This window comes from Colobus angolensis, unplaced genomic scaffold (genome assembly GCF_000951035.1).
Source record: "Colobus angolensis palliatus isolate OR3802 unplaced genomic scaffold, Cang.pa_1.0 Scaffold17, whole genome shotgun sequence".
NCBI classification, from domain to species: Eukaryota; Metazoa; Chordata; class Mammalia; order Primates; family Cercopithecidae; genus Colobus; species Colobus angolensis.
The window spans coordinates 6,255,806-6,270,102 of record NW_012114821.1 but is presented as its reverse complement, the minus strand read 5'-3'; positions in this window follow the sequence as shown (position 1 = coordinate 6,270,102).

Below are 14,297 nucleotides of genomic sequence, written 5' to 3'. Positions count from 1 at the left end.
AAAATAAAAAAAAGTAAGGTCCTTGAGTAAAGACATTTCTGTTGGTTTCTTTTACCGATGTCCCCCTAAAGTGTAAATCAGGCCTGTGCACAGAGCAGGAGGTCAGTAGATAGTTGATGACTGAATAAAGAAAAGGTGGCAAAACGTGGTTTATGAAGGAGCTTAAACAGCAGAGGCCTCCCAAAGTTGGAATTGCCATGAAATAGTTTATGATCACACATTTCATAACTAAAGAACATTTTAAACGTAAACTTTCTTTTCGTTGAGCATGATATCAAATCCCAAAGTGCCCAGTAAGAAATGTACAGCTGGGTGAATTTTCACAAAGGAAATATTGCTTGTGTAACCATCACCCAGGTCAAGGGAAAACCAGAAAGCGTAACAGCACCCCAAAGGCTCCTTCAGAGTCCTTTTCAGGGGTTGTGCACTCACACTTAGACCCTGATTTCTATCACCTAAGGTGATTTTTTTCCTGCACGTGAAACACGTCTGTGCACACACACTCAGAGATGGAATGATACCATATCTCATTGTGTCTGGTTTTCTCTACTCGGCATTATCTTTCAAAGATTTATCTTTGCCATTCGATATGACAATATTGAGCTCTTTTTCACTGTTTTGTATTACATTATGTGAGTAGACTACATTTGTTTATCCATTTTACCAAGGATGAATGTTGGCTTGTTTCCAGCTTTGTTACAAACGGTGGCCGGGCGCGGTGGCTCAAGCCTGTAATCCCAGCACTTTGGGAGGCCGAGACGGGCGGATCACGAGGTCAGGAGATCGAGACCATCCTGGCTAACACGGTGAAACCCCGTCTCTACTAAAAAAATACAAAAAACTAGCCGGGCGAGGTGGCGGGCGCCTGTAGTCCCAGCTACTCGGGAGGCTGAGGCAGGAGAATGGCGTGAACCCGGGAGGCGGAGCTTGCAGTGAGCTGAGATCCGGCCACTGCACTCCAGCCTGGGCAACAGGGCAAGACTCCCTCTCAAAAAAATAAAAATAAAAAAAAAACAAATGGTGCTACTGTGAAAATTCTTATACATAGCTTTGGTAAGCAAATGCTCTTATAGTTCTCAGTTATTACCTAGGAGTGGAATTTCTGGGCAATAAAGTACCCATTTGTTCAGTTTTTATAGATATTGCCAACCAGTTTTACAAAATGGTTGTAACAATTTACACTTCTACCAGCATAGTATGAGCATTAAGGCGACAAATCCTCACAGCCCTTTGTATTGTCAGTAATTTGCATTTTAGCCTTTGGGGCTGTGGGGGAATTCACTGGGATCTCACTGTGGTTTAAATTTGCATTTGAATAAAGAGGTTGAACACTTTTTCAAATACATACAAACCTTTCAGATATAATCTTTTGCAAAGTGCTTGTTCAATCTCTTACTCATTTTTCTATTGAATTATCTTTCTTTTCTTATCAATTTAAAAGATTAACTTATCCTGGATATGGGTCCTTTGTCAGAAAATCATCTTCTCCCACCTGTGGCTTGCACAATTACTCTATTAATGGTGTGTTTTGATGAATAAAAATTCTTAATTATATGCTACATGCATTGGTCTTTTAAAAATATTTTACGGTTAGTACATACATTTTCTTTTTAACTACATTTGCCTACAACATGGCATTAAGCCATTGTCCAATGTTACTTTTTAGAATGTATAGCAATATTCCTTTTTCACTTAGATATAAAAACTATCTGGAATAAATTTTATGTATGCAATGAAGAAGGAATCAATATTAATATTCTCAAAAGATGAATATACAATTGATATAGAATCATTCATTTATGTATTGCATTGATCATTAGCTTATGTGTATTAGTGGAAATTTTATTCTATTCCATTCCTCTATTTGCCTATTTTTGCACCAGTTGTCACACTGTCTTAATTGTGAAACTTTATATGAAACTTGATGAGATGGAAGAGTTTCCTGACCCCCTCATGGCACTTGTGAGTGGGGGTGGGCTGGGGAGGTGGTGGCTCATTTTGCTCAAACCCCTTGCAAGAGCAGGAGCATGCAGGTGAGTGGGTGTAGGAGCCAGGGTGAGTGCCTTTAGGCACAGGCAGGAACTAATCTTATACCAGCCGTGGCACCATCTAGCAGTTGCCTACAGCCTCTGGAGTCCCAGAGGGTGTGTGTTACAAACAATGCCCTTTAGTAGTTGCCTTCCATGAATGGCTAAGTGTTAACCAGCTCAGTGGAGAGTCAGAGTAACATACCCTGCCCTCTTGGCACCCAGATTCTTGTACGGCATCCAGGAAGAATCAGGTCACACAGACTTGAAAAATGGTGAATGCGGAGGTTTTATTGTGATGAAAGTGGCTCTCAGTGGGATGGGGAGCTGGAAAGGGGATGGAGAGGGAAGATAATCTCCTGGAGTTCGGCTGTTTGTGGCTGAACTCCTATTTGTCCAGGTGCCTGTTTGATGTTCAGATGCTTCTCTTCTCTCCTTCTCTGCTGTGCCACTCTGCTCCTCTGCCAGTGGAGTTCGGGGTTTTTATAGGTACAGGATGGTGGATGTGGTGGGCCAGGGTGGTTTTGTGAAAGCAGCACTTGGGTGTGAAAATGGGGATAAATGTTCTCATTTAGACCTGTGGTTTCCAGGCTTGAGGGTGAGACCTTTGCCTGGGAGCCTCTATTTTCTACCCAGTATTTCCCTGCCTCCTGTCCATATCATTTATTCTGATCATAGAAACCCTCCATATTTATTCTACTTCAAGACCATCTTGGCTATTATTGGTCATTTGCACTGACTTACAAAATGAAAATGAAAGAAGCAGCACCCAATCCAATTTGGAGTTCACCTCATATTTTTTCTTTTCTCTAAGAGTTTTGTCCCCAAATTTAAATTTTCTTGGTAGATTGTCTATGTATACACACACACACATACACACACACAAACATCCCCTGTGTCCATTCATACACAGCCAAGGAACGTGCTTCCTGGCCCATGTAACTTTTGTAATCTCCTTACACATTAACTCTTGACCATGTAACTAATGCAGTCTCAGGCAGCATCAGCCAGCAATGTCCACTCTGAGGCTTGGTCTCCAGGAATACTCACCTTTGGGATGCTTCCTCCCAGAACCTAGATGCCAGGCTGTGAGATGGTTACCGTAGCCCCTGGAGAGGCTCTGTGGCAAACCTGACTGCCAACTCTGGCTGAGGTCCCACCCAACAGCCAGCACTGACTTGCCAGGTGCATGAGGAAGCCATCCTGAAAACGGACCCTTCAGCCATCTTGGAGATCCCTCAGCTCTAGCCTTGTGGAGGGAGATGACCCACCCCTTCCTAGCCCTACCCAAATTGCAGAATCACAAGAAAATGATTATCTTTTTTTCTGGGGCATCAATATTTGGAGTAGTTGGTTATGCGGTCAGGTATAGTTAAAATAGAAGTGGGTATCAGAAATGAGTGGCTGACATTACAAAAATCAACATCTTGGCAACTTTAGGACTAGGTGGTGGGAGGCTCAAAAGAAAATAAAGAAATTGCAATTGGAGGTTGGGCAAAAGGGTATTAATTTATGCATTAGCATAGAACATAATGAAACTTTCATATATGTAATCTGGAGGAAAGAACATTATCGCATAATCTTGTAGCTCTCGTCTGGAGATTTCCAGGCAGAAGATGGAAAACACCAAATGGCTTTGTAAAATCTGCCTATGATAAAGTACAGGAAAAGTGAGGTGATAGAAAAAAGAAAATCATCAATTTTCAAACAGAATTTGTAGAACATACAGGAGCCAGAAATTACTGGGTTTAAAAATAAAATTCTTTCTCCTACTCTCTCCTAGTAAAAGATTTGCAATATAAGAAACGGCCTGTAGGTGAACATCCACTCCAAGGAGCTGTCAATAAAGCATAGCTTCAAGGTTAAGATCACTTCCAGTGTACAACCATTAGATCTTTTGTTATGACCACAGAAACTTAGGGTGGAGCCTTTTAAACTTAGCTAGGCAAACAGACCCTAAGAATCTTAAGAATACAGCTCGTAAAACTTCTCAACTAGATCAAAGTGCTTCTAAGACTCTTTATGACCTTTTCCCTTGGTATGTAGGCTGAATACAAGGCTGGGAGAGAAATGAAGGCATTTTTTTAGGAGGCGGCTTTTGTCTAATGAAGTGAACCCCAATTAGAGTCATAGAAAACCCACCGAGATTTTAAGAAATTTGTATTGATGGAAAAGGGAAAATAAACAGGGAAATTTAAAATATGAAAAGATACCTCGGAGCCTTCCATGCTTTATATGCAAGAAGCAGGTTGAGAAAGCTACTCAGCTATAAACCTGAACCATTACTCATGCAAAATCTGTAAGAACTCAGAGGATAGAGTCAATAACCCAGAGCCTTGGAGAACCACTTTCAAGCACAGAACTTGGCTCTAAGCAAGGATCTAGTGTCTCTAGAGAGCTGCTGTGGATGACAGACCACCATGTGCCTTTCATTTTCCCATTTGGTTGTTTTCTTCTCTTTGCTTCACTATGATAGTGGATGTGTTGGGGGAGCTGCAGATAACTTTTGTCTTTAGTTTGCAGTACTTCTGAATGAGAGCAGGTGTACCTCAGGAAACTTACGAGCATCTGAACCTGATTGAGATGATGATATCCTGGATTTCAAGCCTGAACATGATGCCATTATGAGATGAGATTTTTGAGGGCTTCTGGCCTAAAAGTGATGGTTATCTTTGTAGGTGGGAAAGAGCTGAATCATTGGGAACCAGAAGAGGGACTGTGGCCAACTGTTATTTTGGCTGCAATGTGCCACACCTTCTGGTATTCATACCCTTGTGTGGTCTCCTCCAACACTGAGGGCAAATGTGATCCTTTGACTAGATTTGGCCAATGTGACATTTGTCTTGCAAGTGGAGGTTTCGTAAGGACATGTGCTTTGGGGTATGTTCTGTTGAAATGATTGTTTTTGGAACTCTCCCTTTCAGAACCTAGGCATGATATTGTGGAAAGCCCAACAGCCACATGGAAAGGTATTATCAAACACAATGTCCTGACGGACAACCCCAGCTAAGCTCCCAGCTGGAAGCCAATAGCAATTCGCTATCCATGAGACAAAGCCATCTTGAAGTGTGTCTTCCAGCCCCAGTTGATTCACTCCAGCAGATGCCATGGAGCAGGGACCATGTATGACTCTCCTCTTGCTGCCATAATGAATTGCCACACATCGAGCAACTTAAAACCCATTTATTATCTCACAGTTTGCCTGGGTCAGAAGTTGAGGTACAGCATGGCTCAGCTAGATTTCTGCCTAGAATCTCAAAAGGTTACAAATCAAGAATTGATTGTGTTCCTTGCTGAGGGCTCTGAGAAAGATCCACTTGCCCAGACATATAGACATGTCGTTGGCAGAATTTGGTTCCCTCTCCCATGGCCTGCTCCATCTTTAAGCTAGCAACAAGATGGGCTTTGAACCTTTCACACCACCCCTTCTGCTGTTAAGAGCTCCTGTACCTACACTGGGCCCACTCAAATCCAGGGTAATCTCCCTAGCCCGATGTCATATTTCATAACAGAATCACTGAACTTATATTGCACCAAATGCTCAGGTTCTGGGATCAGAAGGGGGCATTTTGGTGGTATTATTCTGCCTACCACAGGTGAATTTCCCCCCTTCAGCTCTGCCCCAATTTCAGAATCTCAAGAAAATAAGTTATTTTGGTTAGATTAAACCTCTAAATTTTGGGGTGGTTCATTATACACTCATAGAATGTGTCTAGATATGTGTCTGTATGCATGTGTGCGTATAAAGTGCATATATTGGGGTAGTTTATGACATGTCCATAGAATTGTAATGCATAATGAAATGTCATATACATATATATATTTCATAGATCATATATAATTGGTAGATAATTTATCTAGCTCTTACGGTGATTTCTGGAAGAAGTATTTGCCTAACAGTTTTTTGGTTCTGTCGTAATCAGAGGTGAAAATATAATTGAGGAGCAATTTCCCATAGTGAAAGGCATAGATGAACAATGTGGTTGAGGCATTGTGAGTAATTTGACACCATGCCCCACTAATCTAGTCCACTGAGCTAGGCAGGTTTGGCTAGATCATACAGCACTGCATTACTGTGATGATGCTTTTGCTGATAAAACAAGGACTGCAATTGTTCTCAGGTGCTTATGGGGTTGATGGATAAAAATCCTTGAATTCATTAGATTAAAAATTGTGTAAATGTATGTTACATACCTTGTTTCTTATTTCCTATAGTGGAAGGTGTACCTAAGAGAACAAATGCAGAGGATATTGCACATAAATTGTAGTTTTTAGGTCATTGTACTCTTTTCAGATTGACATGCTTACTTTCTAGAAGTATTGTCAGGAACAAAGCAGGTCATATATGTTCCAGTTAAATGATGTTTTCTGCACCCTCTGTAATGTGCCCAGTACAACATAGTGAGGATTCTTTGATGTACCTCAAATTATTCAGAAATGTGTCACAAATCATTTAAGACTAATACCTGCTAAAATGCTGATGTTTGCAAATGAGACACTTTATAAATAGAATAATTCAAGGTTATCTCTATCAAATTCTTCTTGATTGCATTTTGATATCTTCTTAAGATTGTGTGCTGTAACTTTCTATCTTTGCTCCAACCTCATGCACTCTCTGTCTTTTCCACCAGGCCCTAATCTCATGGGTGCTGACCAGAATAGGTCATTTCAATAGAGTGCATGCCCTCTGCTTCCAGGATAGATTGAGGTATTAGGGAGCCCTAGCAAGAGATGAGAGGGAGGGTAGGTGGTCAAATCAGGGTGCTCGCTCTTCACTCTCTCCCTGCAGGATCTCTGCAGGTTGGCTGCGTTCCTTGACTAACAATCACAACTCCCCTTCTCTGTGTTGCAATAACTGCACCTCCACCAGCCCTGTGCTGCTTGCGGCTTGCGGTGCCATGACAAACCATTGCCAGTAGCTCCAGGATATGGACTTTCCCTCGTGGACTCTTGACATCCTGCCCACAGGGTGAAATAGTTTCTTTTATAAAGTGTTCTGATGTAAAATCTTCGTAAATATATGTATGTCATCTCTTTTCTACCAGGACATTAATTCATAAAAGATAGGATTATTTCTCTTCCAGCTTATTTTATTTAAAAATCTGAGTTAACTCATGGAAGTGCCAATCAAAGTGAGAAAAACCCTCTTATAAAACCATCAGATCTCATAAGAACTCACTCACTATCATGAGAACAGCATGGGGGAACTGCTCCCATGATTAAATTACCTCCCACCAGGTTCCTCCCATGACACGTGGGAATTATGGGAACTACAATTCAAGATGAGATTTGGGTGGGACACAGTCAAACCAGATCACTGTTATCTATGAGCATGGGGAGGCCACTGAAGAGCCTGTGTGTATTTTTGTGTATATGTGCGTGTATTCACATGCATTTTTAGACACATGTGTATATTTGCATGCATTTGTATATGTGTACATTTGTGTATGTTGTGTACTTGTGTGTGTGTTTGAGTGTGTGTATATGGGTGTATTTGTATATATGTATTTTATGTGTTTGTATATATGTGTATATCTTTATGTGTGCATTTACTTATATGTATGTATACATGTGTGTATTTATTTGTGTATGTTTTATATGTGTGTGTGTGTGGCCAGACACAAAGATCCCTCTGCTTACAGCATGGGTGAAAAGAAGAAAATCATGTAAGGAGTTAGGAAAAAGCTTAGTAGATGGTCAGAACATCATGTGCAAAGGCTCTGAGATCAGCAGAACTTTGCACTTTTCTTTGAGCATCTGAAAGAAGATCAATGTGTTGGAACATCATGATTGAGGCAAAGAGTTTTGAAATGAGGTTAGGATTAGGCATGGGCCAGACCATGCTGACATCAAGGGCCATGAGAAGAAGCCCTCCCATTTACCCACTGGGTGTGGGTATCCTGGGAGGCACTGATGCCTTCTCATGTCCATCGCTTACCGGCTGTGTGACCATGGACAAGTCCCTGGTCTTCTCAGAGCCTCAATATCCTTATCTGTCAAATTGACCAAACACAGTCACCATTGCAGGACTGCCCAGGAAGAGTAAATGTGGTGCATCACACGTAACTTGCTTGGTGCCACTATTGTGATTTGATATGAGGCAAATGTCCATACTTCAGTTTTCCCATCAACAAAATGTTGATGTTGACCTGAGTCAGTGACTATGGAACTGTGCATGTATCAAAATTATCCAGGGGCATGATATAAATACAGAGCCCCATCTCCCACCCGCAGGTGAAAGCTAAGTCCACTGACCTGGAATTCACAGGGGCAGAGCCTGGGAGCTTGCATTTTCAAAGAAGCACACTGAAATGACTGACGTTTGGAAGTTATTGTACCAGCTACCCTCAAAAGGCCCCTTAGACACCAAACATTCCGTGAGTCAATGCTCCTAACTCTGGCTCTATAGCTTGCTTTGTGTGTGACCCTCTGGAGGTCACCTCTGCTGCCAATTTATCCACTCCAGGCCTCCAGCCCTGGGTGCCTTTTCTCCCTGTCTCTGTTTCATAATCCAGTTATCACAGCAACCAGATGTGACAGGCTCCCTCTCAAACCCATTTAAACATCTCCAAGGGCACCATTTAGGACCCAAGCCTTTTATCATGTGCCAGGCCCCAGCCCTAGAAGCCTGGAAGAACTCCTTATGCTAATTAGCAATGAAATGTCCTTCTGCCAGAAGAATCTGATTATCGGGTCCTGAGGCAGCTGTGGACTGTCACAGTCCCATCCACCTGGGGAGAGCATATCATGGGGTTCCGCCTCCCGGAACAGGATGCCGACTTCCTACAAAAGCCCCATTTCCAAACATTTTGTGTGTCTGTACTTCTCTCTGTATTTTTGAAAATGTGGTGGATGTAAGCTCATCTTTCCACAGGAACATAAGTGCACATTTGCAAACGAATTTACCACAGTCTCCAGAGCTCACAGGCTGCTTCAAGTGTGTTGATGCATCCCAGGCCCACGGTGCCTCTTCTGGGGCACATGAGCCAGGCCACACCCTGTCACTCACCATGCATAGCTTATTGTGCTTCCTTCCAGATCTATTCCTATAGCGTGCTTTTCTCTCTAGATATATGAGATGATACCATGCATGTTGTTCCTCATTTGAACCAATGGATTAATACAGAAACAGAGCCCAGAGTTTGAGATGGAAGATCTGAGCTCGTATTCTAGTTCTACTTACTATGGTGACTTGGAAACTGGAAATATTACTCGCTGAGATTACATACCCTCATGGATAACCTGGGGGAATTTGACAATATACCAGAGAGTGCCTTCCCTTAAAAGTAAGCTTAGTGTATGGGAAAGCTCTGTGTCCCAGTGCAACATATGGCTGCTGCTGTAATGATGCTGGTGGGATAACGGTAGCTGACAATTTGTTGAGTACATACTATGTCCCCAACATTGTGCTACTGGCTGGAAATGCATTGATGTCATTGCAAAATAACTCTAGAAGGTAAGTAAAAACTTGTTTTGTTGGAAAACCTGACTAGAAACAGTATGACCCTATTTACAGTTTTCATTTACTTTGTTCTTATGAATATTCATGCCTCCCTGTAAAAACAGTAATGATTTTAATTACAGAGCACTCCCCGTGACCCTTTTAGAGCGTTTCACAATATCAGAAACATGCATTGTATTATATTAAACTTCTAGAATTTGAAAATATTCCAAATTCTGAAACATTTCTGGGCATATCATTTTGGATAAGGGACTTTGGCCTGCACATATTATACTGCTTTTAAAGATGATAAACCTGAGGCTAAGAATGGTTTAAGTATTTTCCCAAGATCAGTAGTTAAGTATGTGGGCTGGGATTTGAACCAAAACTTTCTGATACCATAGACCATTCTGTTTCTACCAGAATATGCAGGCTAAAACTGACCTTAAAAGATGAAGGAAAGCTTGAACAAAGTGATCCCTAAATATTCTTTTTAAGGCTGAGACCTATGGATCTCAAGCTAAAGCAGCCCCTATTTATAATATATTTTTCTATTGTAGTCATGCTTCATATTTTATTAAACAAACTCATCACTCTATTTGGAATCCAGGAACATAAAATCTTTCCGTTTTTAAAATATGCTTTGAGTGAGGTATCTGTCAGGGTCAGCATTGTATCCAGGAAACAGAATTACATTTAGATGGTTCATCTGAAAAGTCTACAAGAAAGGAAATAGATACAGAGGTAAGGGAAGTGTGAAGAGACACAGGAACTTGCAATCCTAGGATGTAGGTACCACCCCAGCTGTGAAGGGGCAGGGGGAGAACATAGAATAATTGTATTCCAGAAAGAGCTGAAGCTACACAGGAGAGGCCCCCAAGAAGGAGCTATAGGGAGACAGGGACAGCATCTGCCCAGCTGTGCCACCAAAGTAGGGAATAAACAGCCCCAAACACCCCATCTGTCTTTGATTCTGTCTTCTGATCTCCCACCAGTGCTACCCAAGGCCAAATCCAAACAAAAGTGAGAGGGTAAAGAACCTAGAAGATTTTGTTCATTAGAGTTTAGCCTCACCAAGCATAGAGCATGATAGCAAAATGCGGACTGTGGATCTGCGGGCACAGTAGATGGAGAATAATCAGTTCAAGTGAGGCCAGGGGTTGCTCCTGAGTTGTGAGAGGGTACTGAATGTTGGTTGGAGTTGGGAGCTCTGTCCCTAGGATACCTCATGTATGTCAGCTCAGACTGCCATAACAGAATACCATATACTGGGTGGCTTAAATAACAGAAATTTCTTCTCTCACATTTCTGGAGGCTGCAAATCCAAGATCAAGATGCCAGCATAGTCAGGTTCTGTTGAGGGCCATCTTTCTGACTATCAGGCAACTGCCTTCTCACTCTGTCCTCACATAGCAGAGGGAGACATAACTCTGGTCTCTCTCTTTCCCTTCTTATGAAGACACTAATCTCATCATGAAGGTCCCAACTGCATGACATCACCTAAACCTATTACCTTCTAAAGGCCCTACTTCCAAATACCATCATATTAAAAGTTGTTAGGACCTCATTATTTAAATTTGGTGGGTACACAATTCAGTTCATAGCACCTTGATTGAACTTGAAATTTCCTATGGCAGTCACCAATTCAGTCATTTATTTGGAAACAATTTTGGGGCATTTGCAATTGCTTTAATCCTCCTTTTTTATCTCTTGCTACTACACTTACAATGGGTGCCACATATTTAACATAATTCAATCATAAATCATTTTATAAATGACACAACCGAGGCATATAACACTAACTGGCTAAAGTTTGGAGCCAGACGTGGTGGCTCATGCCTGTAGTCCCAGCACTTTGTGAGGCCGAGGCAGGTGGATCACCTGAGGTTAGGAGTTCGAGACCAGCCTGGCCAACATGATAAGACCCCATCTCTACTAAAAATACAAAAATTAGCCAGGTGTAGTGGTGTGCGCCTGTAGCCCCAGCTACTCAGGAGCTGAGGCAGGAGAATTGCTTGAAGCCAGGAGGTGGAGGCTGCAGTGAGCTGAGATTGCACCACTGCACTACAACCCAAGCAACAATGCAGTGGCGAGTCTCTGTCTCAAAAATAAATAAATAAATAAATAATTGGGAAAATTTCATGGGCCAGTGCTGTTCTTGTAAAAGTATATTTTACTTATTCAAGAGAAATATTTATGAGCTTTCTGAGGGAGAATTCAAACCACAAAAAAAGATTCCTAATTTAAGCCTTCCAAAGAAGGAGGCTTCTGTAAATCCCAGAGCCCCTTGATTGAAGAGCGCCTGATGGGTCTAAGACTCTAAGTTGGAGAGCGATGCTGAAACAGAGTTGCAACCTTCTGCATTATGGTGGATTTGAAGATGGGAGTGGGGCAAGAACCTGGAAAGAAACAGGGAGCTCATAAAATTAGTGTCTGTGGGTAGCAGGTGGAATGGGAAACAAGGGAACAGTAAAGACAACAAATCAGCCTATCAGACACCTGGGTGAGAAGGAAGCCTGGGGAAGTTTGTCTTTTTTTTTTTTAATTGTTTGCTCTCTATGGGAGTGAAATGTGAACCCTCCTCCACCAAGAACACGGCTTCAGTGCAGATGAGTTATTTCAGGGAACCCTAAGAGAATGAGTTCTGCTTCCAAGTTAGCAGGGAATAAAAACTAGTTTATCACACATCAAAAAGAGAGCAAAAGGACACCTGCGTAGCCTCTATGTTATGGAAGAATAACTGTATGTTAAGCTACATTACTTGTGAATGATAGAGCTTAAACTTGAATTCGTATTTGTCTGACTTCAGTGACAGAATTATTAACACTTCTATAATGTTTCTAAAGTGATTGATATTGTGATCATTGCCCTAGAGGGTAAAATAGGTACATTACAAACAAATGCCTTTCTCAAAGACTTATACTGTAGCTGTCCCTTTTCTATTTGAACACCAAAGATGACAGAAAACTCGCTGCCTCCCAAGGGACCAGTTAAAATTTTGATATCCCTTGCGGTAGAAATTATTCTATGAAATAAAAAGAAATATCACTTTTAATGCTAGAATCTCTTCATCTAAATTCAAAGTATTGAGATAGCATCCAAGAAGTATTTCCTCCACATTATCTAAATGTCTTTTCAATTCTGAGGGGGAGAAGTCACAGCTGTAATGACCCTTTTCTCCTTAAGGCTAAGCACCCACAATGTTGTGAGTAAATATTTATATGACAACCTGTGATTCTAGCTTCCTTCTCCAAAGGTTGCCTAGTCCAGTTAAAGACCAGCTTTAAAAATGAGTAAGCATATTTGAAATGAGCAGAACTTTTTTTTAACTCACTTATATGCACAGGATATTAATCAGCAACAGTTTGCCTTCTATTGAGCCAAGGACATGTTGGGAGAGGCCTGAGAAAGAATTTGAGATGGCAGCTTATAGAGCAATGGAGTGAAAACCACCATCTGGTAAGAAGAGAAGATTGCATCTGAGAGGAGGCTGGAGAAAGCACTCTTTCGGCACAGAGGAGCAAAAGGTTTGGTTCCCAGTCAAGAGGGAAGACAAATTAGGTAGGAAAGTCTGTCTCTAGTAAGGATACCAGGTACCCTGTGGAAAAATGGCAGCACCCAGCACAGGGTTGGGATGTCCTGGGGACATTGTGGACATTGGTTGGCCTGTCAGGCTGGGGGAGAATGACAACAGGCATCATCACCACCTTTCTCATTTCCTGGCTGTGGTTCCTTCACTGCCAAAGTCCAAGTCATCCTGAATCACTGTCAAAGCCTTGTCAGGTCCCCTGCCAAGGAACATAAGGAAAGTCTATGGTCAACAACTAAGTGGCAGACAGAAGAGAAAGCAGTGACAGCAGTGGCTGTGGAAAATCCAGTGACAAATTTGTATGGGATTCAGTAAAAGAGCCAGCAGGTGCAACCTGGGGCTCTGGGACTGACTGCAAATGGGTCAATGCTCTACACAGGGAAGAAGCAGCTTGGGGTAATTGAAATGTCAGCCGTTAAGGACAGTGGGGCTGATGGTGGTGATTTAATTACAGAATGGAGTGAAAGTTCTAGATTTTTAAATATTTTTAGAAATGTGCATGTTTATTAATTTCCACTGTGAACACAGAAAACAAACTACACTAGTGAAGGTGGGCACATTGTAGATAAAACCTCAGGCAGTGATTTGAATGAACTTGGCCATGTTGATTAATGTCTGCTTCCAATGTGTCTCAACTCTTCTTTGATATCATTAAAATTTTTTCTGTGATATAAGCAATGACAGAAATAAAAAACCAGTGTTGCCTTTGAAAATGCACTATCTGAAAACAAATAAAAATGTAAAAATGAATGGAAACAAAAAATATAAAATAAATTTATTTTTATTTATAAAAATAAATATTCTATCTCCCTGGAGAGGCTCAGTCACTTTTGTGAAAGTTATCATTTTTCCCAAATTAATTTATAACTTAAACACAGCTCTAACTCAATCTTAATGTGATGTTGTATTATTTGGCAAAGTGGCTCTTAAGGATATCCAAAAAAAAAAAATAGGAAAATATCCAAGGCATTTTCCTTTAAAAAGACCACTGATAAAAGGCTTATTCTGTCCTATGGTACATTTACTGTAAACCTCAAACAACTTAGGTCCTATGGTGCCAATATAGGAGGTAGAAAATGTTGTAGAAAAATGACAATCAATTATTTAAACTTTAATATATGGAAGGGGAGTGGTTCACATTTGAAATAAAAATAATTATTTGTTAAACCATATTTTGAAATTTAGTTCAGTGAAAAATGAGATAAACACTCATTTAATATGGCATGAAAATTAATTGCAG